This window comes from Dermochelys coriacea, chromosome 11, assembly GCF_009764565.3.
Source record: "Dermochelys coriacea isolate rDerCor1 chromosome 11, rDerCor1.pri.v4, whole genome shotgun sequence".
Lineage (NCBI taxonomy): Eukaryota > Metazoa > Chordata > Testudines > Dermochelyidae > Dermochelys > Dermochelys coriacea.
The window spans coordinates 8,953,602-8,980,922 of NC_050078.2; the positions used below are offsets into that span (position 1 = coordinate 8,953,602).

The 27,321-nt window shown below is 40.1% G+C and overlaps 1 protein-coding gene across 1 annotated transcript in view; it reads left to right on the forward strand.

Annotated features, from left to right (window-relative positions):
• The first annotated feature begins 401 nt into the window (after positions 1-401).
• The window catches only part of GLI2 (GLI family zinc finger 2), a 271,143-nt gene continuing 244,223 nt past the window's right edge, over positions 402-27,321 (forward strand). The window contains 3 exon segments of the mRNA XM_038422722.2: positions 402-491; positions 12,852-12,974; positions 13,405-13,753. The gene's annotated coding sequence lies outside the window, so the exon portion shown is untranslated.

The following is a 27,321-nucleotide window of genomic DNA, read 5'->3' on the forward strand; positions in this document are numbered from 1 at the left end:
GCCTAAGCTCACAATGCACATTTATAATTAAAGCCAGATAGAACCCATATCTTCTGATGTCCTGTAAGGTGATTTAACCACTAGACAGTGCTTCCTTTCAAACTCTACACATATGAAATGCTTGTACTGGAAGTATTCTTTTGAACTGCACATTTATTTATGTTGTGGGCTTTCTTAAGGTTCTGCATGTGTCACTCCCTGATTGTGCTATTCTCCTGCTACAATTTGTACTTTCCATTGTTGACTACAAGATATACAATGTCCAGGGCTTTTACATTTTTCTGTACTTAGTTTTTCTGTTTTGTTGTTGTTGATGATGCATCCAAAAATTGATGAACTTTCTCTTCTACAGGAAATAAACTCTTTGAATTTAGGAGGGAAAGTTGGGCATCAGCAAAAACAACATTCAGACGTATGCATAGCAGGGATTCACAGAGGATCAGTATGTTCTATTCTCTCAGAGAAGTCTGCATGGTGATCATTGGCCTGAGGTGAGTATGTTGAAAAGTGTCCTTCTATCTGATCATGTCTCTGTTTTGTCATCTTATGGTTTAGAGGTAGGAGTACAATTCAGTTGTTAATTATTACATTTTCTGAACACTGAGGAGCAATCTGAACAAATAAGGTTCTAATGGGAATATAAATACTTAACCTGAGTCCCCTGTTGCCAGAGTTTATTCTTGTGTGGTCAGAGGAAAAATGTTGTGGCACAAGATAATGTTTTCCAGGTTAGACTTGGTTCATGTCAAGAATATCACTTATTGTCTGAATATATAGTGTAGCCTCGTGAAAAGGGGCATGAGCCATAACAGCTGGTGTCTGATTTCAGGGTCTGGCCAGAGCTGGTACAACAGGGGGTCTGCTATTGGTCAGTCTTGATACCTCTAAGCAGTCTGGGATTGGTTGGTGGCAGGGCACTGCCCTGAAAAGGCAGTGTGAGGCAGAAGCAGATCTCCTTCTTTGTCCTTAGTCCCCACACAGTAGTCAAGATGCTCAGGACTTGAATAGGGAAAGGGGAGAAGGGGGATGACAGGCATTGCTGGACAGGGTCCCTTTATATGTTATCTTCTTGAAGGATTGAATTTATTAATAAAGCTGCACCTGCTTGACCGTAATTAATGTTTGCCTCCATTCTGATTGGTTCTTCACAAGGATTAATTCGACTAACCACCATTTTGAATGTTAGAAACTATATCCAGATCCATGGAAGAGTGAGTTTCTCAAATCAAGTATGCATATAGTAGCAAAATCTCCATGATCCAAGATGAGAGTGAGTTCTGCAAGGTAATTTAATGCCAAGGTTAGCAAAGGCTGAATGCAGCAGAACCAGTTGGAAATAGTTTTTGGAAAGCTATTTCAGCTATATGGTGCCAACACCTCTTTAATAGTGATACTAACAATAATTCCTCAACAAACCCCTATTTTGAGGTTAATGTTGTCTCTGCTGTAGAATAGTGTCTATCATCTTGAGGGAATCCCAGAGCACTTTACAAACATCCCAATATTGTCATTTCCACCACCTCTAAAGTGGAATGTGGCATATTGAATGATGCACATCTACACTGCCCAATAGCTTAGTACGGAAAATGAAGAACAGTATGTCTACTAGAAATTTCAGAGAAGCAGGATGGGGCAGGATTTAAAATTGCAGAGGTTGCCACAATGAAAATGTGGCCTGGACAGTGGATCTGACATCCCTATCCTTTTAAAACTGTTGTGGGATTTCTAATCACTGTCTGTGAATAGGACCACAGTTTTGTGTGCTATCCAAAAGACAGCAATGGACTGGTTGTAATTTATCCCAGGTAACCAAGATAGTGATGTAATGGCTGAAAACATTGTTTTCCAATCCAAGTCGCTCTTATAGCAACATTTTACACAGCTACTGATGGTTTATCTTTAGACTTTTCCTTCGTCTTGCAAACAAAAACTTGTCAGTGAAACTTGTGCTGTTTGCTTGCTATGGGAAGGCACATTATCTTGTGCCACAACATTTTTTCCTCTGACCACACAAGAATAAATTCTGGCAACAGTGGACTCAGGTTATGTATTTATATTCCCATGAGGACCTGCAAGGTTCTAAGTACCTTTTACCCCCAATGACTTTTCTGAAAGTGGAGGGATTTTAATACAGTGTATACGCAGAATCTTTCAGGATCAGACCCCTGGTATGTCTCAGCATATGCAGTGACTCTCTTCCTGCCTTTGAACCTGATCCAAAACCCATCAGACTAATGGAAAGACCCCCATTGACTCAAATGGGCTTTGGATCAGGCCCTTTGTGTCGACCCTAGTGTCAGATTTTCTTCTCCCATCATGATAAAGTCACATAATGCTATTACAGTCAATTAGAATTGAGAATTTTAGCAATAGTACATGAAAAGATTAATTGGCCTGTAAATGATGTGAATACTGTACCAATCCTAATGATCCTGCACCCTCTCTGTCAACATGAGATTACGTTTTTTGCTCCAAGGAAGCTTTGTGCTAAACATTTCTCTTACCACTGAGCTTGTAGAAATTAAGAGCTAGGTATTAGATGAATTAGACTATTTCCCTGTCTCTCTTCTCCTGCCACTCAGGATTATTCTCCAAACTGTTTTTTGTAGTGCTTTATTCACACTAGTTTTGAATGTCTCAAGTAAAGGGGCTTCTAATCTCTTGCTTTAGTGTAGCACCCCCTCTCCATCTGGTTACTTCCTTTAATGCCAATCCGCTTACAGGTCTGGGTTCTTTTGGATCCTGCCACCCGCTCAGCCGGGTGTATCTCCTTTCTTTTTTCCTATGAAATTATTTGGCGGTGCTTCCAACCCCCTCGCTCCTTCCTGGCAGGGTCACCAGGCAGCTTGGGTGGAAAATTCTAACTACAGGGTAATCCCCACTTACTTGCCAGATAGTTGGAGACTTCCAAGAAATAACACAAACACCTACAATATTTTCAATACAATAATTCTATTAAACAGGAGACAAACACAACATAACAGGGTAAAACACTATTTTTAGAGTCACCAGTGCCCACGCTGAAAATACCTGTGACTTGATGTAGCAAATGTAAAATTAGTGTCCTGTTGGTACACGTATTTTGCTGGGGCCCTTGACGACCTATAACCACCAAATTCTTCTTTGCAGTGGTTTAGCAGTGTGGCTGACTGGGTTCAGTACAGCCGAAAGGACTCACAAGTGGGAGAAGGTGGTAAATCCCTCCACAGGTGTAATATGCAGGAGGTTATAAAATCCTCAAACCTTTACTTCCTGGCTTGAGGACATAGTTCAGGGAGTAGGCGATCCCCAAAACAAACTACCTGTCTAACTAACTAAAAGATGGTGCACTCACAAACTCCATGAATGATCCTCAGGTTCGAAGATGACTCTGGACTCCTCAGTCACTGCAGAGGGGCTGCTCTCTTCTGGCAGGGATCCTCCTCAGGCAGGAATCAGGCTGCATCGGTCCCAGGATTTCCCCTCACCACAAAGGGATGCAGGGCTCAAGGTGTAGGTTACACAACTACACTAACATCCAAACTGAAGCCTCCTAGCCCAGCCTCCAGACACGCACTCACAGCAGGCGGCAGCCCTGGACTAGCAGCCAGAGCAGAGCTGACCATGTGGTGACTGGTCTCACCTAGGAAGCTGGAGGGCGAACTCAGCCTGGCTGGGGAAGTTTCCCAGCAAATTCAACAAATTGGGAATTACCAGTGGGGAAGGAAAAGCCCAGCTGAGGGCTCTTGCTGTCAGGTCCCTAGAGGCCTATTCTCAGGGGGAACCCTGCGTGCAGGCCTGGGACTCACCACCTCCCCACACAGCCAGTCCTGCCCGGCTCCCGACTGACTCCAAAATGGCTTCTCCCCTTTTCTCAGCTCCCTGGGAGGGCCTCTCACTCCCTATTGCTGGGCAGACTCTGAGTCTGCCTTGGCTCCCTTCCCTACCAGGGACAGTGCGCCCCCCCGCCCCCGAGCGGCCAGCAGACAGGGTCCCAGGAATCTGTGTAATCTCCTTGGGGGTTACATTACTATTAGCAGAAATACAGTAAATTTGTATCTATTCTAGTACTGGGAAAAAATTCTCCTCTTCAAATACAATTTAAATCTATAAAAATATGTGTCAGAAATAATGGATTGAGATCAATGGGTGATATAGACTACTATATAAATACATTTCAGGCTTTTCACGGAAATCAGTGTGGTCATTGCTTGTCAACCCCTGCCTATGTCATCATTCCATATACATTCTAAGTGGCTAAACGCTCTTGTGGTGTGGCTGTGCACCATTAAATAGCTGCCATTTTCTACCCCAAAGATGGCTGCATTTAAATGGTGCATGAATGATGCTAATAGAATTTATACATATGTGTATAATACAGTGAATCTATATAATCCCACTGGCCTAATTCATGAGAAGTGAATGGGTGAGTAAGGGTAGGAGGGTTTGGTTTCTATTTTGTAAAGCACTTAGGATCTTTCAGGTAGAAAAGAATTACGTAAATGCAAGATCTCTCCACCTATCTATCCCCATTAGCCTAAAAAAACCCAAATATTATAGAAAGGAGAGCAAGAAATAATAAATAAATAAATAAATAATAAATAAAAGGAGGTTAAATAATCTGTGTAGGAGAACTTGATGCTTTGTATTTCAAAGGAAATAATTTTTGTCCCTGTGGATGTGCAACTTTATAGCATCTCAGCTCCCAAAGTGTATCTAAAATGGTCTTTGCCAATAAACTGTTTCATAGGTAGTCAGTATTACAGCTGAGTTAATAGCAGGGTTTTTGATTCACTGACCAAACTGAAAAATAAAATATAATAATAAAAAAAAATCATGTTGACCGGAAATTTTTTTTTCAGCAAAATAATTAAACAAAACAAAAAGTTAATTTTGGATTGACTGAAGTAATTCAACCAACCCAAAATGAAATGTATAATTTCATTTTCACGCTTTATAACCCTTTGTAAAAAACTAGATTTTGGCAAATTTCAAAACAAAATATCAAATTGTTTCATTTTTGACTTTTAAAAAAATAATTATTTTTCATCTGAAACTCTTTGCTGAATTCAACACAAAGTTGCAAATAGTTTTGACTGACCTAAAACAGCATTTTTCAGTGAATAAAATATTTGTCTGAACAATTTTGCTCAGCTCTAGTCAATATGCATATTTATTTGTAATACATATGTACACTTTTATCTTTCAAATGTTTTGTGGATATCCAATTCAAAAGAATACCCAAACAATAATCCTTTGCATCTTGCCACAGCCTATTGGTAAAATGTGTCTAGCTTTCCTCATCATAAGAGGAAGTGCTAATGTTAAATAATGACTCCAGTTCACAAAACCAAAGCCTAATTAACATAATATAAATTCTTCCCATGTGGCATTTTGGTTGTGTTCCATTCATGAATAGCACCTGGTGACAAGTAGGTTCAGTGAAGAACTTACAGAAAAGGGGTATCTAAGCATTAATCATTCATGGTAGCTCTTCATAAAAGGAACATCAGGGAAAACAAAAGAAAGAAAGTTTTCTGAAAGGCACTTTAAAGAAACACTAGTTCCAGCAACCACATATTTTCACCTTCAGTCAAAATATGATTCAGTTGATAACTAAAATGTACATTAAAACTCCAGGCAATGCAGGAGAACAGGTGACAGCAGAGTAATATTTAACATACACCTACAAAAATACTAAAGCCTCCACTTTCTGAAATAATACAAAAATGTCATTTGCTGACAGCAAAACGGATTGTTGTAAAAGAAACTCCTGAAATGACCTGATATCAGAATCACAATTTCCTGTGTCACAGGTTAGTGAGAAATTGCTTCTTTGCAGCCTAACAATTCAAGGACTAATGACCTAACATTGTTCCACTGTGAATTGGGGCCAAGAGATATATTTTTGCAGGTAGCAACAAATAAGAACAAACCCTTGTGAAGAACAAGGATGCATAAATCCTAAAGCACACCAGAGAATTCACGTTTTGACATAAGTAATCTATAAACAATATAACCAATTTGAAATATATTAGGCATGATTGCAATCATTATTTGTCTCTTCAGCAAAGAGGGGCTGGACTTTGATGGGCGGTGGTGTATGAAGGCTATTACCTGGGGACACAGGCCTACTCCATTTCCATATTGTATTATCAGTGAATTATTCACCAAATAGGATGGAAATTCATGCCTGGTAAAGTTCCAGATTCCATTTTTCATTGAGTATCTCATGCTGCTGCTGCTGCGTTTCATGTGCTGATGGTCACATTTCATGGTCATCATGAGAAGCTGGCCAAGATTTAGAAAAGTGTCTAGGGGTTTTGGGTGCCCCAGACATCCGAAGGGGGCCTGATTTTCAGAAAGTGCAGAACACCTGCCCTCTGAAAAGTTGAGTATTCAAAATCACCAGTCATTTTTGAAAATTGTAGCCATTATTCAATTTCCATGGGCCACTCCCAGTGGTAGGAGGTGATATCTCAAGAAGACACCAGCATCTGAGAACTATGTGATGTGGTAATGGAGTCATGTTCCTGCTCTCATAATTCTATTATTCGTTTATACCTTTCGGAAATTCTTGCTACAGATGCTGTTAGTCCAGTAGTCACTTGCTTTTCAGAACTGCCCCCTTGTTTGTAATTGTCAGAGAAGACTGTATCTAGAATGGCTGACTCATTGAGGCAAAGACAACATTACAATGAAAAGATTTCAATAAATCTTTAGAGACAGGGCAAAGAGAAAGGGAAAGGAAAAGAATCATCTGTATCTGAAGTTGACTTACTTGTTAAGGCAGGATGCACTCCTGAGTTCAAGTCCTAGCTCTATCAGGGGACTCATTATCTGGCCTTGGGCAAAGCACATAATCTCTCTGTACCTCAGTTTTCCCATCTGTATTCACCTACTTCAAAGGAGTGTTTAAGGATTAATATGTAAAGTGTTTTGAAAATAAATACAAAGTATTATTACTGCTACTGGCCACCCTTGATGTTGTTTAAATATTTAATTTTTAGATCATGATATTGTAAATTATAAATTGCTCAATCCCGAGGATGGTGAACTGGGGTTTGGGAATTGATCAGGGCCTCAATATTCTACAAGATACAACAAGTTTTCTCTCTGATCTCTGAGGTTAGTGCAAAATCTATTCCCTAATTTTCCCACATGGAATTTAAAAATGGATGCCAAATTCCAACAGGTCTAATTAATTTCATATTTTAAAGCAGTGGTTTGCTCCAGCGGCCTCGTCCATCTGCTGATTGCCAGGTGTTGCCTTGTGCACCTGTTTATCATTTACCTCCCACGTGTACTATTTTGCATATCTCAGCCCCCCACCTCCACGAAATGTCCAGAGAAGTCCTTTGACCCAGTTCTTTTAAAAACATTTACTTTGAAAGAGTGAAGAGCCAGGAGGAACGCTAGCAATTTGAAATATGCACACCCATTGGCATGCTGCTCCTTTCCCATTCCCAATCACTCCCCAGGTAGACAAGTCATTATCCCCACTGTGATCACTAACTCAAGAGGGTACAATTAGGGGGATGGATTTCATGACTATGAAAACCTGCGGGCTGGCATAAGAAAAATTGTCCATAAATAATTTAACATTGTATACCCCACCTACATCAATGCCCTCATTTCTGAAATGCCAGGTATTTCTCTAGCTGTGTGTAAACTAGGATGTGTAATTTTCATACTTCTAAGCTGGAAATATAGATAGTGTGATAGAGAGAGACCCAAATCAGAACCTCTCATCTTAAACTCTTTACATTTTGGGGTGTGGGAGCTTTGGATTCAGATTCCTAGATCAGAATCTACCCATACAACTTTGGTGCTGAGTCACAGCCAAAATGGAAGAGAGTTTATTTTCTAGTTCAGATATGCTAAGATCTTAAAAGAACAACTTGAGATGTCTTAACACTGTCTTATTCTAACCCAATTAGGGCCTCAGTTAAGCAAAGCTAAAGTTAAGTTAAAGTTAAGCACACACTTAAATGCTTTGCTGAATTGGGGACCATGCCTCTAGCTCAATTCTAAGCTGAATACAAACACTGTCTCCTTGTTCATTTCAGGTAGATACCATATACCAGTGGAATACTTTATAGATTTTATCACTTTCCTGACTTGTGAGTATTGTAGTTGAAGACAAAGGAAATGGCAAGAATGGATCCTTCAGGTAAAAGACAAAAGAATGTCTTAAGGAAGCTAGTGTTGAAATGACACTTTCTGGTAGCTGACATGTCTACTTGGTGAGGAATAGTGAGGGAACATAGAAAGATTTACACAAGCTGCAGCACACACCGAGATGGTTCCTGCCCCAGAGAGCATACAGTCTAAGACGAGACAGCTGGTGAAGACAGACGGGGAGAAAAAGGAAACAATGAGACAATACTGGTCAGCTTGCTAGGCAGTGGTATTGTAAATTGGTGTTTACTTAAAGCTATGACTTCCTTTTGGCTAGCAGGGTTAATGTTTTTTTAAATAAAAAACAACTTGTATATTTTGTGCTGAAAATCTCCCCCATCCTCCCAACCAACTCCTTTTGGCTATGATGTGCTTTGTTGTTAATTTGTTAAACCTCATAGGTGTGTGTGATGTTTTATAGGCCTGAGGCTACGTTCAGTCCAGCGCAACTTTACTGACCTCAATAGAGTTGCACTTGTTTACCACAGTACTGAGTTTGACCTATAGTCCCTGCTGCATGGAGCTAAATCAGACGTACATAACATGGTAGAGCCACATGAGATAGTTTCAAGGTACTATGTATGTCCTCGTGATAATTCTAAAATAAATAATTTTAAATCTTCATCCCAAAAGAGAACTGCATTTGAATACAAGGCTCTGATCCTCCAGTTGACTGGGTGCATGCAAACTCCGTTGCAAGCATGGTGCCTAAATCTGTCATGGAACTGCAGTCAGTAGCTTTGGAGTCAGAGCTGAATACTTAACTGTGAATTTGCTGGTAACAGCTACCTGAAGGTAGAAGGGTCAAGTTACAGTAGCAAAGGAATTCACAAGCTGGATTATTTTTTTCTTTCTAACTCTCGAGTATAGCTAGGTTAAACACAAAAAGGCTAGGATGACAGAAAGTGACATCCAGAAAAAACTGGAATTTGCCAGATTTGAAGCACAAGAGAAAGAAAAGGAACCCTAACATGTTGTATAGGCCGTATTCACTGCTTTCCTTTTGGGATTTTGAAATGGCTTGCTGGGTTTATCATGAGGATGGGCCTTCCTTCTGGTGGGAAAATCTTTAGAGAAAAGTTCTAAAGAAGGAAATTAAAGATAAATTTCCATAGGTTTTTTTTCAAGCATCCTGTAGAATTTAATAGAGGATTATCTCCCAGCTATATGGTTTAAAAAAAAATACAACTGTTTTCTTAAAGTCTGATCCAGTTCCTATTGAAGTTAATTGGAATAATTCCATTGACTTTAATAGACATTCTTTCAGGTCCCAAATGAGAGCTGGTCAGAATTTTCTAAATGTTGATGATTTTTTTCATTGTTGAAATTTTGAATTTCAATCAAAAATGCTGATGACATTTTTGGAATACTCCACCCTCAACCATCTCTAGCAATTTCACCCTATTAAATCAAATTATCCATAAAGGGTAGGATGTAAGAACAGATGGAAGAGCCTAGAATTTGACCCCAGTTTCATATTTTGATTTTTCATCTGTGTCAAATGCAAGTTCATTCTTTACGTCTTTTTAATCTGACACCTGGGGAAGACAAAAAGGGAACACTCTAGTGAACAGATTAGAAAAAGGAAGAACTATATGGACTAGGAATGAGAAATGCAGTTCAGAGAACATAAAAACTGACCCAAACATTTAGTCCAAAATCCAAACAAACTTCTCTGAGATCTGAAAAACTTTTGTTATCATTAAAATTTACATACAGTTCACACAGCTTTATACTTTTTGGCTTTGGCCAATTGATGTCAAAATACCATGTCAAAGACTGTTCTTGCAGCCAGACCAGAAGAAGGAAGTGATCAAGGGATCAGATCATCAGCTGACCTAAATTGGTGTAGCTCCATTGAATTCAATGGAAATGTTAGTTAACATCAGCTGTGGCTCTGGCCCAAGATGTTCAGCAAAGATTTGGATAAACATTAAGCATTTTCATTAACCAGTGATAGATGCTATATAAAATTCTGTAGGTAGATACAGACTTTTGGGTACTCAGCTAGACAGAATTGCTGAATCTTTTGGGACTCAATTATCACCAGTAACCTCTTCACAAATGGGAAAAGTTTCCAGCGTAATCTTGACACAGTGGGTTACACTTTTCCAATGAAATTGCACATATGCACCTGTGAGCTGAAGATTGTGCCATATTGCTAAAATACTGCTCAGGATCAATCCCTCTTCCTTTCTTTTTCTTTCTTTCAGTCTTAAAAATATGCCCATCCAAAACTCTTGGCACATGTACACTTATAAATATACAATAATAATTGAGGACCAATGTCCCACAAAGTGATCCCTTACCAGATCCTACTACACCTTCTGTCCAATCATCCCTCCCTGTATCTCTCCCATCCCCAACCCATCATTCCTCCACAGTAGGAAAACTGTGGATCTTGTTATATGATCTGAAGATTAACAAATTATTTTTTTAGAGAATCAAACTGGTAAATGCATTTCAGGATAAGGAGCCGCTTTTGAAACTAATGCAGAGAAGAGGCAATCTTTGTTCCTGCTAGAACTGACTCTGCCCCTATGGAAACCAAAAACTTGGTTTGAATCAAGTGACCTTTAGTGCAAAGTACAGGTAAAACTTCTGACAGCGTAAAATGATATCTCCAGTTGGAGGCAGAGTTGAGGGCTTGCCAAACTGTCTATTGCCCAGAATTGGTCTGCTAACTTCATGAATGTGATGGTGGAAGAGAAGGACCTCTTTCTTTCTTCCTGCATTGGCATGGCATAAGATTTAAAATACTTGGGCACAAATGAGTTGACTCAGCCTGAGATTTTCACTACTGGCACTCTAGCTGTCTCCCCAGCACGTCCTTCCACTTCATCTTTCTCAGGTCATCAGTATTCCAAGGTGTCCCATGAAGACAAAATTGGAAGAGAGTGCTTAGGAGCCACACATAGTACTAACCATGGACAAAAGATTACTGTAAGAATGTCCTATTAGGCCACTGAGAGAGTAGTCCTTTGGCTGGGCAGTCCTTCTCAAGATCATCTGAATGAAATAAGTGGCACAAGGAATGGCCTTGAACAGTTATATTTTACTGCCATCCAAAGATTAAGGCCAAAACTTTCCAACTTGAGTGCTTAAAGTTCAGGCACCCAGATAAGTACCCTGATTTTTAGAGGTGCTTAAAATTGTGAAGCAGGTCTAGCTGGACTGCATGCAACACAAGTCAGGAGGGAGAAGGGTTTGACAAGCTGGCATAAAGCTCAGTCTTGCTCTCTTCCACACCTGGAGATGCTGTGTGCAAAACTAATCCACTGGCATAAATTAGAGCAGCCCAGGGGACTGAAACTGCATTTGAGAACTGGTGTAGCATAGTTCCATGCCAGACATGCCCCCTTTACTCTGGTCATGTCCTTATACTAGTAGCAAAGGAGGTAATGGAGCAGGACCCTTTACAGCGCTGGATATAATTCTTTCAGGGTCAGACACCGACTCTGTGACCAGATTCTGTGTGGTGCCACACACTGCATCTGGCTGTGGGGGTTTTACAAACTTGTAATAAACCCCATAGCCAAAGAAATCAAAACAAAGACAAAGCTTATTTCCATAGGCAGCCCAGATTGGTGATATCGTAAATTAAAACTGCTGTATTTCTCACTGATATTAATATGTATGAAACAGATCAATACACACTAAAGCTATTTTGTGTGTTCCCCCCAACCGCCCTAAAATCTCACTTATAACACATATGGGGGTTAAAAGAAATAACATGCTTAAAGAGAAGGTTAGTTAATAAGATTTAGGGAAAATCTTTAATGAATGCTTGTCCTACTAAAGATCATTCTAAAATCTACATATGTTTGCAGACAATTAGGGGCAAATTGTACATTGACAATTTACACCTGCTGAGACTATGCCTCTTAGGGCTTGATCCAACTTCCACTGAAGATGGTGAGTGTTTTTTCTTGGACATCAAAGTAGCAGTTGGATCAGACCCCTACACAGTATGAAAACAGAACAGCAGAGAATCCCTTGACTGTGTTTTGCTGTGTGGACTTGAAATTCTTCTATTCCACCAGTTCCCTAACTTGTGTGGTTATTGATTGTAAAATATTGTCCATTAAAAACGTCTGTTACAAGAAATGGATGCGTCATTGTTCTTTTAAAAAATACAGCATTTTAGGGCCTGATCCAAAACCCAGTAGAGTCAGTTAGCATCTTTCTACTGGCTTTAATGGGCTATGGATCAGGCTCTTAGGGCATGTGGCCATCCCATCTAGATGAGCTTTAATATTGTGTCTGCCTGCTATTGTATTTGAAACAAAAGTAATGAGCTGCATAAGGGGGGGGAACCCACATAGCCTTCAAGGGGTTGGAGCATTTCTGAGATAACATTTTATTCACGTAGCTGCTGTATTTTTCCATGTACCATAGACTTAAATCCAGCTGTATTCCACCTCTGTTCCCGCAGACGATACCAGTGGGTTGTTTTTACAGCCCAGTTAGGAGTCTCAGAAGTAATGCAAACTTTAGATTTAGCTTGTTAACTGATTTCCAAATACTCCAAGTTAAAAATAAAAGTTATTGGAAAGCCAGAGCCCACTTAGCCATCAGTCTAACTGCAGCCTGCCATTAGCCAATGAATCCAAGATGCTTAGAAGTGATTTCACACAAATACAAACCTTCTTTGCCAAAGAAATTAGGGGTGTTTTGTTTGTTTGTTTCAGATTATTTCCATCTGGTTGAAAAAAACTACCAGTGAGTGAGTGTGTGAGAGAATTCAAACTGGATACAATGTGCCAGCTATGCTACCTGATTGCCCAGAATGGACATGGAGCTACTGAAATCAGGTATGCATGGACTCATTCCTACCTATTCACAAACCCCACCGATGGGCCAGTGAGGCGGAAATCAACCTGCCCAGTGCTAGGGAATGGGACAGGTTTCTTGCTAGTTATCCTAGTTACTTTTCCTCCTCCGCTGTCTTTTCTCTACTCCAGTATGTGAGAAAGGCCCAGCCCATCTGGAGCAACAAATGGTGCAATTCACTGGGGGAGAAGGGGGGGGGGAGGATTCGAGTGAAAACAGATCCGGCGCTGGGTTTGGACTGTGGAGATCATCTGACTTGAGTTAACAAACCCCAATTTAAAAGAGTGGAGAGAAAAGTTTCTTCCCCTCCCCCTTATTTTGCTTAAACTTTCTTCTTGTGTCGGTGCTTGAAAGACAAAAGCTCCTCTCTCCTCCCCCCCCCCCCCCCGCCCCAGTCCTCCTAAACTTCAGCGTGTGTGTGTGTGTCGGTGTCCTGCGCTGGGATGATGGATGGCAGAAGTGCAGAAACACGCCAGCCGCGGCGGAGGCTCCCGACACTGTTTTAAACTCTCTCCCCTCCAAACTATCAGCCCCGAGACTCCTCGGAGGAAGACGGGAAAAGAGCCAAGCTGCAGCCGGGATTTGTGGTGGCGGCGGCCGCAGCTTTTTTTTTTTTTTTTTTTAAAAAAAGGCACCAACGCGAAGGACGTCTGGAAAGTCCCTCCCACGCCCCCCCAAGTTTATGATGGGGGGCTGAATGAGCAGCCCTGCTCCGGAGCAGCTGCTGGCACCCTGAACACTTCCCGGGTTCTCGCTTTGGGTAAAGTTTATTTTTGATGGTTATCCCTTTCTCTTTGGGGTGCCTGTGTTTGCAGAGGGAGACTGAGGAGGGGGCTGGGAAGTAGGGACGAAATTTCCCTAAACGGCGCCGGATCATGCTTCCCTAGCCCAGGGGGAGAGTCCCCTGCTGCCAGTGTTAGGCGCTGCACTTTGCCAGCAGGTAGGTGGCCCGGGCTCTCCTGCGCTGGTTCCTGGGGGGACGGAGGAAGGGGGGGGGGAGCTTTAGCTCAGCAACTTCGGGCCGCGGGTTTTTCTGCTGTTGCGCTTGGCTCACTTTCCTGCTAGTTTCCATCGTGGAGCTGGGGAGGACTGAGCACGAGGGGTGCGGGATCCCGATCGCAGCCGGAGCGGAGCCTGACGCTGACCAGAGCCGTGGTCGTGTGGCGCGGTGGTAATGACACCCCTGCCTTGGCCAGACTGGAAGCCCGGGCTCGCCCGCTGCTGATTCCGCGGGAGATCCCGGCAGCCCCGGGTGTTTCCCGAGCCCGCATCTCCGGCCCGCCGAGGTGTAAATTGCTCGGGGGAGACCTTTGCTGCGAGAGGCTCCTTCCTTTCCGCCCACCTCCCTCCTGCAAAGCTGCTTAGATGGAGCCTGCGGGGAGCGGGGGTGCAGCCCGCTGCTTGCCTGTCCTCCGTCCGTGGATGGGATTGTTGCATGCATCTTACTGTGGGGTGCCCCACCCCTATTTTGGGGGTGCAGTGCTGCTGGAAGGGTACAGTAGTAATACTGGCACAGTGATTTCTACTGGATGGAGTGAGGACCGGTGCTTGAGTGACAGTCACTTCCCTGCAAGTTCTGCCCAGTGCTGCACCCAGGCTGTGCCGAGACCTGCCCGTTTTCCTGCTGAAGGTAGCTTTGCTCCCCAAAAGTGATCAGTGGGTTTACTACTGTATTTTAAGTTGCCCCCCTCCCGTCTCTTTCTCCCCTCCCCTTCCCCCGGAGGAGCAATCTTTCAACAAGTATATTTGCTGAGGAATTTCAAAAATCCACTGCTGCAACTTGATCCCTGTGTGATGAGAAGCGGCTTGGGGAGAGCTGGGCGCCAATCCTATTAAGGATTTAGAGAGCTGAGAGTTTTCCCCTGGACTCAGTGGCTTTAAAACAATCGGGGGGATCGGCTCATCTAGATGCCTTTTCTGCCTCAAGTAATTGCTGTCATTTCCTAGGAAACCTGATTTTTCCAGCCCAGGAGATTAGGATGATTTTTCAATAAATAAAATAAGATACTGTACAGAGTTTGCCTACAATAGATGCTGTAACTTTCACTCTCACTATGAGGTGTGTGTCCAGCTAGGGACAGAGTGCCAGCCCAGTTAAAGGATTTTCCAATTGTTCACATACTACTTGATCACAAACTTGGAAAGTGGGATTATTCAGAAAGATTTGTGGGCCAAGATTAAGTATCTATCCGACAACTCTTTTACAGAGGGCAAAGCTCTATTTTATCTATCATGTGTATATGTTCATGTATGTATACACACATTGTAACATTGCAAAATTTGAAAATGTACTAGTACAGCCTCCCCTCCATCTACTAAACCATCTTTTATCACATTGTTGATGGGGAAAAAATAAAACAGTAGTGATCCATGCAAAAACAAAAACAACAACAACAAAAAAACTAGCCCTGGGCTAGTGAGCAAGTACATTTTTAAAGGCTATTATATGTGTATATTTCATTGCATGTGTGTGTGTGCACATGTGTATATATGTATATGGGTGTGTGTATGTGTACATATATAATCAGTGATATATAACTAATCACAGTCTTAACTATGGAGTTACTACCACATCTGTGTGTGTGTGTATGTGTGTGTGCATGTCTAATCTGTTTAGATTTCTCTATATTTGATACAATTAAGCATATGCCCTTCTTTACACATATTGAAGCAAACATTTTTATTGGGTTATGATGAAGTTTATATCTTGTTGGAGCTTAACGGCTATAGACAAAAGGAGCAGTTGTAAAACTTTTTTTTTTTTTTGCAATTGAGGCTCTTGGGATGTACAAGAATTTGAAAGTAAACGTTTCACAAGCATGCTGCATAAAATAGCATTTAAACAAATATTGTATTGGCATGCACTGTGGAGCTAGTGCCAAGAAAGTAAAGTAAATAAACCATGAAATCCAAAATATACAGATGTGGAATAGACTGATTTGTTATAAGACTTACCGATTTGATCTGTTTGTTCTAGCTACCTTACATTTTTTTAAAAAAAGATTTTTTTTAGGTTACTAAAACTAATTTGTATAACTTTGCTAGGGGAAAACCAGAGAATTCTGCCTACATTTTACATTTACCTGGGAAAGGAAATCCTGATAAATTATCATTTACACTATGTGATTGTTTGAAATGCATGGTAATTATTGTATATAGCCTGTACCCTTGTTGAATTGGTTTGATTCAACTTTTCTGAAGTGTGGATATGGTAATTTGCATTTGGGGTGGAATTCCAGGGAATTTTGACACCTGTCAAACTTTAATTTTACTAAAAAATAGCATAATGCGTGTAATTAAAAATCTGACACATTTTTAAAACATGAATTAAACTCAACAGGATTTCTTTAGTGGAGATAGATTTGTGAAACTTGTCATACTTTGATCAGATGACCTAGCCAGAATACCAAAAAGTGCACAATCAGATCAAATAAAATTGAACTATATTTATATGGATCCCTGTCTATCCAACCTTGTCTTGTATGTTTGTAAAAGAGCTAATCTTTAAAGAAAGGTGAGGTAAGATTCACTTGATCTTGAATGTTGTTATTGTCTTAAGTATGTGACTTTGAAGTGCCCAGAAGTGCAACGGCTGTTCTTCAAAAAAACCAACAGATCTTGAGGACCGTTTCCAACTTCCTTTCAATGTCTTTTTTTCAGTGTGTCAAAGGGATGTATACAGATGGACAAATATTGTTTGTATTTGTATTAGCTCATTAATTTAAAAAAAATAGGGAACCGGGTCCAAATTTTCTCTGATAAACTGGAGTTGCAGTTACTTCAGATTATATGTGTATAAATGAAAACAGAACTTGACCCTGCCTCTCTAGTACATAACATAGATTGTCATGCCAGCTTAAATGTAAAAAAAATGGGTAGTGTTGTTTCTTTCACCATGAAATTATATAAATGACTACATTTTTGGATGAGATTTGAAAAGCAATTGAAACGTTCATGGTAAAATACTGGTATTGTTTTGCTGTTTTCCTTATTCTGGTTACCTTAAACCTGAACCAGGTCTTTTCCTTACAGTGTCTTGCTAATGTCACCATACAGAAAGGACTACTTACTGTATGATGGTTTTGGAATTATGTCTGGGAGACTATCAGTGATTTAAAGATGACAATTGTTTTTCCTGATCCTAATATTTTACTTGGTGTTTTTAAAGCAGCTTTCAAACACTTGATTTATTGTTTTGGGACAAGGTAGCACATCAAAATAACAACACCAGGATGATCTCAGTTCTTAACTTTAAAGTAAAAAGAAAAGGAGTACTTGTGGCACCTTAGAGACTAACAAATTTATTTGTTACTTTACTTTAAAGTAGAAACCCAGTTGACTGCCTCTCCCTATTTTTGGCCTACTGTAAGCCAGTTGTTTGTACTGCAATCTGAAAGATACACACATACGCTGTGCTTTTTGTACTCTGAGAAGTGCTCTGTTCACAAGTTTCCAAGTGCAGATTAGTGAAGATAGTGGATTCAGTAAACAGTCACCAAAATCTATATGTATTTGTGCAGCAAACACCTATCCATTGCTTCACCACAAAGAGTCCACTTATAATCTGGTTGAGGATTCTGAGTCAGTGAGTTTTTAACAGAGGCTATTTTGGCACATTAAATGTGACTATAGCATCAAACTAATTAGTTGCCACTCCAAACCATAGCTTTCAGGGCTTCACAGAAATTTGATATTTGCACTTCTCACTCCCAGTTTAGTCAGCTCATACAATAGTCTGCATTTCTACTGATGGAGAAGATTCCAAAGCACTGCACAACTGCTTTATAACTTGTGTTAGTATTTTAAAGAATTGTAGCAAACATTGACTGGTATTCAATATCTTACAGCTACTTCTGCTACTTTCCCAGTGCCACCTAAAAATAAATATTCAGTAATTATGAGGGATAATACAACAAAATAACACCAGCATGAAGGATTTCCAGTACAAGAAGACGTGTTGGGAAGCAAGCAATACTCACATACATACGTTAAAGTGTGCGTTCTAATATCAAATAAGAGAGACATAGCATTAGGTCATGTAAACAGCTGATCAGGAACAGTTAATATGTTCCTTTCTGAAATCCATTAAGAAATCATATACTGATATATGTACAATTAGAAATTATATCTTCCATACTAAGCTTGATGAGGGAGGGAGAAATTATTTAGGCTGTCCACTAGTGTATGTGTCCACTAGTTTTGGGTGTGCAGTTTGAGACATCGAGGACCTGATTTTCAGAAGTTCTACTCAGCAAGAACTTCAGTAGGATTTATGGTTGCTCAGCCCCACTGAAAATCGGGCCCTAGATGTTCTCAAACTGGGTACCCAAAATCAGGGAATTTTTGAAAATAGGGGCCTTAGTGTCTTGTTCAAAGCTTGATGGTAATCAGTGCGAGCCTTGTCCTATTGATAAATTTTTCATGTCTCAAATCTTTTTGAGACTGTCACCTTTAAGGTAGATTATAAATATCCAGAAAGAATTAAATTAGAATTTTAGGTTCCAGAATTTATTATTGTTATTTTATTTCTTCTACCTTCTAAGCGGTTATTCTCATTCGAAAGAAGGTTAGCAGCTTTATCCTGACTCAAGACTTTTCTTTTTGTATCTGCAGGAGAGAAAAAATTTAATTTTGTGAAATTGCAAGAGTAAGCTTTAAGCTGTCTTTGACATTTTGGTTTAACTTGAATAGGTTAATGTTTTTTTTTTTTTAAAGAAAACAAGTTGGTGGGAAGTGTGTTTTAACTGTGAGTACCCGATTTCAGCCATTAGCATAAGAAAAAAAGTTTTAGTGCATTTACTATTGTATTGAATGAAGAGTTCCAACAGTCAGGGAAAAGAAAGTGAAAGGCTGTAAAGAAATGATGGTCTATTCAGATTATTCAGCAGCCCAAAGCTCTGGTCATCTGCCTCTAAAATCTGTGATCGGGATATCACTTTTATCTTCCTGTGCCTTTCTCTTGCCTTTTTCACACGTTCACTTTTGTCAAGGTTTATTGATCATGTTTTCTTCTCTGCAAATCTGTGGAAAATTTAATGAACCAAAAACAACAGTGAAAGAAAAGGAACTTTTTATTCATTAGCGCTAGATTGAATGTTTTTCTTTAGCTTGTATCCCCTTGCCTCCCATGTGTGTGATTGTGTAACTGTAGTATTTACAGTAGATACAGTTGAAATGGCTGCATTAGTAATTCTGTTCCAGGGAAAAGTTTATTTAATATGTGTGACCTAGTACTAAGTACAATTCCAATCACTTCTCTCTCTCTCTCTCTTTCTTTTTGTTGTTAATATTACTTTTCTGAGTTAAAGATTCTTGACTGTGTTGCTTACAGAGTTAAATATGATAAAGTGTGTATTTTGGAAAGTATTTACCTTTGCTAAAATGAAACCTGTTTGCTATCTGGTAATTAAACCAAAATTTAAATGATTGCAGATTACTAGTAGTTATTTACAACCCTGATTGTTTTGGTGCCATGATCTTTGTTCATTACACATCTGCTTTACTACTGTGGTGCCCTAGAGCACTTTGTGATGCAAATGTTTTTGTTAACTTACAAATAGTTTCAGTATCTAGACCATCTCAGGTGACATAGTTAAAGCTCTTCTTCTCTCCCAGCTGCAATGAAAAAGCTCTAATTAAATGTGGCTTCCAGTGTGATTATGTTTTGCTGACATTTTCCATGCAGCAAGTTACCTTTATGGAATCTGTTGAACTATGGCTCTTTTCGATCCTGTCATTGGGTGTGGGGGAGGAAATTTAGCAATGCATTTTTTAACATTCATTTTGTTTCTGCAGCTTGTAAAGTGTAGAAAAATAAATGAAAATGGGGTGCACATGTGTTAAAGATATTTCTTTGCTATCCATTGAGAGTGTCACTGTTACTTATTAGTCTGAATGAAATGCTAAAGTGCAAAACCTAAAGGGAGGAAAATTATAATGTTCTGCAGAATGATCCAAAACATTTCAGTAATATTCCTGTAAGTTGTCATGCTTTGGACCATTACAGCGGTACTATGTGTAAGGGATGGGTTAACAGCTGGTGTAGGGCAAATGTCCCTAGATATACCATAATTGTATCATACATTTTGAGATACCTATGGTTGCATGTGTTTCATACACTTCAATGTTTGTATTCACTATAGGAATACACACTTGTGGTTTATACTTCCACCTCATCTATTCAAAGGATTTTCTACCCTGCAGGTGAAATTCCATTGAGTAGCACTGGGTTCCTACTTAGAAAAAGTAAAAACACTCCTTTCCTCCATGAAAGGTGGAATTTTAAGGCTCCAAGACTGCGCTACATGCAAATAAACAATGTGAACCCAGCGAAGCCTGTGCAGAGTAACATGCCTTTACCTTACTGCTGTACAATTAACTAAAACCTGTATGAATTCAGAGCTCTGTTCAGTTGGGAGCTGCGGTATATTACCCATTACTCCAATTCCTTTAATGTTGGCAGGACAATTTCCATTTTAAGAATGCTATGAACAGCTCATCTGAACAAATTGTTGTTGTTGTTTTTTTGGGGAGGAGGGGGGAGAGTTCCCAATGTGATGCTGTAACATTGTAACATTGTATTTTATAATTATCACCATCACAATTTTGAATGCTCATTTACTGAAAGTTAAATACAACTTTATTTTTTACCCCAAGCATATAGAGCAAGGATGTTAAATTATATTGCGAGTGGGTGACCTGAAAGTTGTCTATCAATTCTAACTTTATTAGACATTTAATTATTTTAAGTAGTGTGATGCAGTTATTACTATTAACTGAAAAACCCTTTAAATAGCTAGTCACTTTTTTTCAAATTCATGAAAAGAAGCATCTTTAGCTAAAATTAGATTATATTTCCCCCCACTCCCCCCTTTATATTGATCTGTAGGGTCCTATTAGAGCCCCTTTTTATCAGCCCTTCTTAAAAGAAAGATTTGTTGATTACTGTGGTGTTAAAAGAGCATCAGTTCCAAAGACCAAGATAGGTCCTTTTCAGAGCGATCCTTAGCAATGCCTCTTTGTGTGGTGGACAATGCAATAAGTCAGACAGGACTTTTTGAGCCACATCTATAAGGAACTGTAAGGGCCACTGAAGTACACTTGTGTTAAGTTGAATTGATTGAAATTTAATGGCTGTTAGTGGCTATGAATGGTAATGATTTTCTAGTATCTTTATCATGCTTGACATTAATAACTGGAGAGTGTGTATGTGTGAAGCCAGTGTGTTACTCATTTTTAAAGATGCTTTTTCCCACCCCTCTTTCCCATAATTTAGTTGTTTTGATGCTTTAAAAAAAATCTCAGGCCTCAAAGAGCATGTACATCTTGTCAACATAATTTTGTGCTCATGATTTTTATTTTTTCCAATTCTGACATAAATCAGACTACAATATAACGAGTGTGATGAATTTGTTTTATATGCCATCATGAATTAATGTTATGCAAATGAAAGCTTTACAGGTACTGTGATTCACTTAATAACTGCAAGTTCTAATATTTAAGCACATTCATTATGTCTACGTTTTTTAAAAGTACATATTTTAAAATGTGAAATGTGAGATTTGTGTGCATTTGCTGTGTAAGCACATCTTGAGGGCTAAGAAAGAATCAATCAGAGTTTGCTTTGGGCATCTTTTTCCTCTAGATGCTACAGAGACATTTCAAACAGAATAATCAAATATTTGTGTTTATGGGGGGGCCGGGGGCAGGGGTGGAGAAAGGTATTGGTGAGGAAATGAGGCTTTAAAGTCTATGAAGTAGTAGAAAACTGCAAAAACCAACTCAGTTGGCCTTTTTTTAAAAAAAAAAGAAAAAAAAAAGGTTTGCACAATGGGTTTTACTATGCAAAATAGCCTTTATTTCTTTCCTAAATCTGCACTGAGAGCCATTCTGGGGGACTGCAGTCTCTAACCGTACATTCAGAACAATCTGAAGAATTGGTGAGAGCTATAGGCGTTCTGGGTCAAAGGTGAATGTGAATGTGATCGCAGGGTTTTTACTCTTTGATATCATTTTTAGAATGCTTCTCAAAGGCTAAGGACAAGGGAGAAGAAGTCTGACACACAAATATATCTTGAATCTTTGAAGATAAGAATAGATTTTGACTTTATTTCTCAAAAAATTGAGGTCACTCTGATCTAATGACAGACTGAAAGCCCATCAGTCAATTTTTTTCAAATAAACATACATGAGGAAATTCTGTTTGATACATTGTGTACGTACAGGTAGTGACAATATGTTTAGGTTTTGAAGTTTGTGGTCCAGGTGTCAAGGTTTAGAGCAAATGTATGGGCTTCATTGCCCAGGTAGTATGAATCCCATTGAATTAACAAATTCAAAAGTAAGCTTTTCTGAGCAGTATTCAACCATATTGCGTATTTGTCTGTGGATCCTGGAGCTTTTAGTCATGTGACTAGACCCTGAGTAGAATCTGGCTCTCGTCCATTGTTCCCAGGCAAATCCATAGGAGTATTGACAGGACAGCAGGATTTCACCTGATGTGCAGTAGTTTGAAGGACTGTTTATGCAGTTATGTGTCTCTTTTTAATATATGGGAAAAATTCACCCTGGTACTCCACTCAAAATAGGAGATAAGTGGTACGTGTGCCTTGTAAAGTGCCATTTGCAGAGGGGTGAATTCCCCCCATGTGCACAGTGGTCAAGCTAATCATCTTGTTTTGGGAATCACAGCTTTGGTATTTCCTGACTAGTGCTGGTTGGAGAAATTTTGGCAGAACCATATTATGTTGAAATATGCGGTTCCACTTCCATCAAAATCAAAATGCTTCAAGAATTCAGGCTGAGATTGACAGAATTTGATTTTGGAAGAAAACTGGTGGAAAAACCCCCGAGGAGTTTAAAAAACGGAACTGAATGAAATTTTTAGATATATTGTTCTGAAGTGACTTTTTAATTTTGAAAGGTTTTACCTTTGCATTTTAATACCAAATTAAAAAGTGAAAGTCAAAATAAATATTTTAATGCATTTCTCCCCCCTTACATGGGAAATTTAAAATTTTTTGTTTTCTGCTCTGATTTGGAATATAATCAAATTCCAAAATCCTTCACGAAACAGAACTTCTGTTCTCCTCACAGTTCTATTCCTGAATATTTCTGTATTTTGAGCATTAACATGGCATAAAGTTAACCACCTGAAGTACTTAGATGAATCAGGGCCATAATCATAAGCATAGTTTGACTTTTATATTTGGGGGGGGCAGCTCCTGTCAGGCCAAGGAGGCCACATGGGAGGTGCAAATTCTGCACCTGCCTGAGGCTTGAAGTTTGTGGGCCCCCAACCTATGCCCATGGCCATAATAAATGTATTAGTCTTTCATTTCCTTGTGCATCCGATGCATCCGATGAAGTGAGCTGTAGCTCACGAAAGCTTATGCTCTAATAAATTTGTTAGTCTCTAAGGTGCCACAAGTACTCCTTTTCTTTTTGCGAATACAGACTAACACGGCTGCTACTCTGAAACCTGTGATTTCCTTGTGTGTGCAGGGTTTTTTAAGAAAAGAGAGTGGAGAGAACCTTCGTTACATCTTGGTTCCACTGTCTCAAGGACTCCTTAAGGCACCACTTTGTTCCTTAGAATATATTCTGATTGTGTCTTCTAGTCAAAGCAAAATTCTTGACACTTGTACATTTACTCCTAGAGCTGTGACGGTGTTTTGGAATATGTGATAACATCATTCTGCTAAATTCAGTGCCTCCGATAGTGGGACCAGAATTCCCACTTTGGGACTAGAGGATATTATGTGGTGGTAGGGGGGTGGGGGTGGAGGCTGATTCCTGGAGGATTTGGCTGCTTGTAGAAGGAGGATTGTAATGAAAGGAGGGAACATTAAGAGTCAGGAGGGACTCGGGCAGTAATAATAAAATAGGACCATGCCACTCAAGATTAGTTATCTGTACCTCCCTCTTTTCAAATGATACATGAAGAAGCACAGAAGGTTGGATGGTTTTTCCAACAGTCATCCCTTTCCTCTGGTCTCTCTCAGACTTGTGTGCTTAGGATGTAAATATGTAGAGTATATGAAATCTGTGTTGTATACACAGTCTGATGATCTCATGCTCCAAAAATCACTTTAAGGGGGGGACAACTGCCAGGGGACAGGATAAAATGGATCTAATGACCAAAGCCCATGTGGCTTCCTCTTTTCCTTGTTCTCATATGTACACCCTTCCAGACTGAATGTACCTACTAGCGTCACACAGGCCTGTCCTCCATCCATTGAAGGCAGGCTAAACTTCAGTTCTGTGTGGCTCACTATGTGTGGATCTTTTGAACGAGACCTTAAGAATCACAGTCCTGTGTGAATATGAAATGTCCAAGATGCTTTTTGTGAAAGCAGGAGTTTATCCTGGCTGTCTTAATCATTAGTTCCCCTCTCAGGGGATTGTGCCTGCTTTGAGCAGGGAGTTGGACTAGATGATCTCCTGAGGTCCCTTCCAACTCTGATATTCTATGATTCCTACCGAGTGTGGTGTTGTGTGTGATTGGCTGCCACCCTAGAGATGACTGCAGTTTAGTGACCCTGTAATGAATACAGGGCTATTTCTTCTCTTGTAATATGTTAGATGCTAAGATGCAGGCTGTGTTTCCTATTAGCCAAACAGCATACCTTCTGGGTGTACTAAATCACTCACCCCTAAGAACAGTTGTGTAACTTACTGTGTAGGCTGGACTGCCGAACCATCGGTGCCGAGGTTCAAACAAAGTGCAGTGCTGCAGGTGCTGTTTTATAGGCTGGTTGCTTTAAAATGTCACACCTTTCTGACTCTACTATTTCACCAGCAAATATTAGCTAATGGAATTTAGGCATCATATGTTCCTCCCTCTTTCCCTGGAGGTTACACATTTCTAAGCACCCTTGAGCATGAGTTTTAAGGTCACCAGTGGCATTTTTAGGTCACAAAACTGCAGAGTGCCCTGTCTTCGAGCCAGGTAATGAAATGACTAATTAGTTCTCATATCACTGTGGTTATCTTATCTTTTTCTCTCCAATTGGTTCAGTTCTGAAATAGCATGAAGCCTGGTAGGGGGAAATGTTTGAGAATTATTTCATTTGAAACTTAGAGATAGCTATGCTCTGGGGTCTCCAGATGAGAAGTACTTTGCATTTACAGTTCATTTCACCTGTGGCTTTGAAAACATCAATCATAATATGTTCTCATAGTTAAAAATAGAACTCATATCAGTATCCTCATAAAACTGTTATAGTAATGTTTCAAAACACTTCAGCATACAATGGTAATATTATGATTTAGGTTGGGTTATTAATGGAGGATTTTTTAAATAAAAGCAAAGGTCTCTTTAGTGTACATATATACATCTGTGTAAAGATACATTGCAATTAAACTGTCCCTTTAAACCTTCAGAACTAGACACTCTGGACAATGCAGCTCTCTGGGTGTATCAAAGCTACATTAACCTATTTTAGTTTTCACTTTTCTCAGGTGTTGCTGGCATCTGCTCATGACAGATGCTTTGTGATAAAGCTGTCAGATCAGCATGCCTTTGGAGATACCAGCACTCCAAGTTGGTACTTGCAGAGTGCTGTATCCAAATATTCTTTAATTGTCTTATTAAGTAGGGAATTAAGCTCTGCACTTTGACTGTTTTGGTGCCAGTGGCTCTTATTGCAGGCTTTGACATGGCACCATTCTTCTTCTTTTTTTTTCTTTTAAGATCCAATGTTGTTTTAATTATGTGGAAATTGAGTTGGAGCATAAAATCTGATGAGAACAATGACTACTTTGGTATACGGTATGTAAACTCAGATTTTATGTCCTTCCCTTCAGAATATTATGTGGGGTTTTCAGTTCTAATGCTTGTGATGATTTAAGAAATAAAAAGCAGAAATCCTTACTGTTGCCAGACCACAGGCTCCTTAGCGCCAGACTTAGAGACGAGCTTCACATGTTGTACATTTTAAAAGCATACCATGTGTTATTCTTTAGCTAGGTCAGCTCCCCCCCCCCCGCTATATAATCTCTTCCCCAGCCAATCTAACAGATTATCTTTAATTAAATAAACTTTTCGCTTACTCTGCTTCTGTGCTGTCATGGGATAGTGGCAGCAATTGCAGTATTCTATACCTATCTCCTGATGTGAAGCCATCTGCCCAGTTAAGGGTCTAAACTCACAGAAGAGATTGGAACCTGCCCTAATGTAATGGTGTCTCTTCTGCTTTAAATCAGGATTGCTTGATATTGCTATTTAGTCCTATGTTGTGCATTAGGATCAAAAGCTCACAAGTGGCTAAACATATGTTTAGAACTTTTTCTCAGGGGATGTAACATATTTCAGTTTATAACTGGGTTAATTGCAATCCATGAGTCTAAAATGGAGACTCTTTGCCATTGGAATAGTTCAGGGAGAATACTGGCATCTTGAGAAAACACCTAGTTATTGTCCACAAGGTTAAGCTGTTTATTGTGAAGCCACAAAAAATAAACAAATTAATCTGGAACAGTTGGGTCTTTCCTGACATGAGAGCTGTTCCAAGGGCATGTAGCTGTAAAACATTCTTTGAAACAACCTCCTTTTCATCTTGTACAACTTGCAGTAAGGCACAGCTTCTCATTGTAAGCCAGGCTCCATTAGGTATTATAGACCAAAGGTCATATTCTGACCCCTGCCCTGGCCTCTGTGTAGTATTCTGGCAGCATATGGGGCCTAAACAGACCAAGGGAGAATTCTCCTACCACAGGAGCTGTGTATGACTGGTCCATTGCCCCCTTCATGGCCTATGGTTTGGGGGGGTGCCAGGCACAGGAGGAGGGTGTGTGTGACAAAGTTCACTCACCAGAGTGGTGCCTCCTGCTGGCCGTCTGGGGGATTAACTCTCTCAGCCAGCACTCCCTCTCCTGGAGGTGCCTCTCCCACTGTCTTCTCCGTCTACAGGCCTGTCTCAACCCAGGAACTGCAGCGTCCTTTTCATGACTCTGTCCCCCAGCCGTGTCACCATCTGTATTTTCCCCCTTCTGAGGGGAAAGTATCTCAGTCCAAATAGTCCAGCCACTTCTCCGGTGGAAAGTGTGTGTATGGGGCGAATCTGGACCCAAACACTACTCTGGGTCCCAACCTAGGGGCCCTGTCAATAGCAACCTCCTTTTGCCTCTCCTTAACTTCTCCACCAGTGCTGTTTCAATTCTCTGGGCCACTTCCCCATGGCCCAAGCACTTTGTTCTCTGGGTCTCCAGCCAGCATGTTCCAGCAGCCAGCCAGGAGATCCCTCTTTCTCCCCCGGTCCCTGCCAGAAACTGCTCTGTCCAAGGTGCTGCCTTCCTGAAGTCCCCTAGGAATACAGTCCTCTCTCT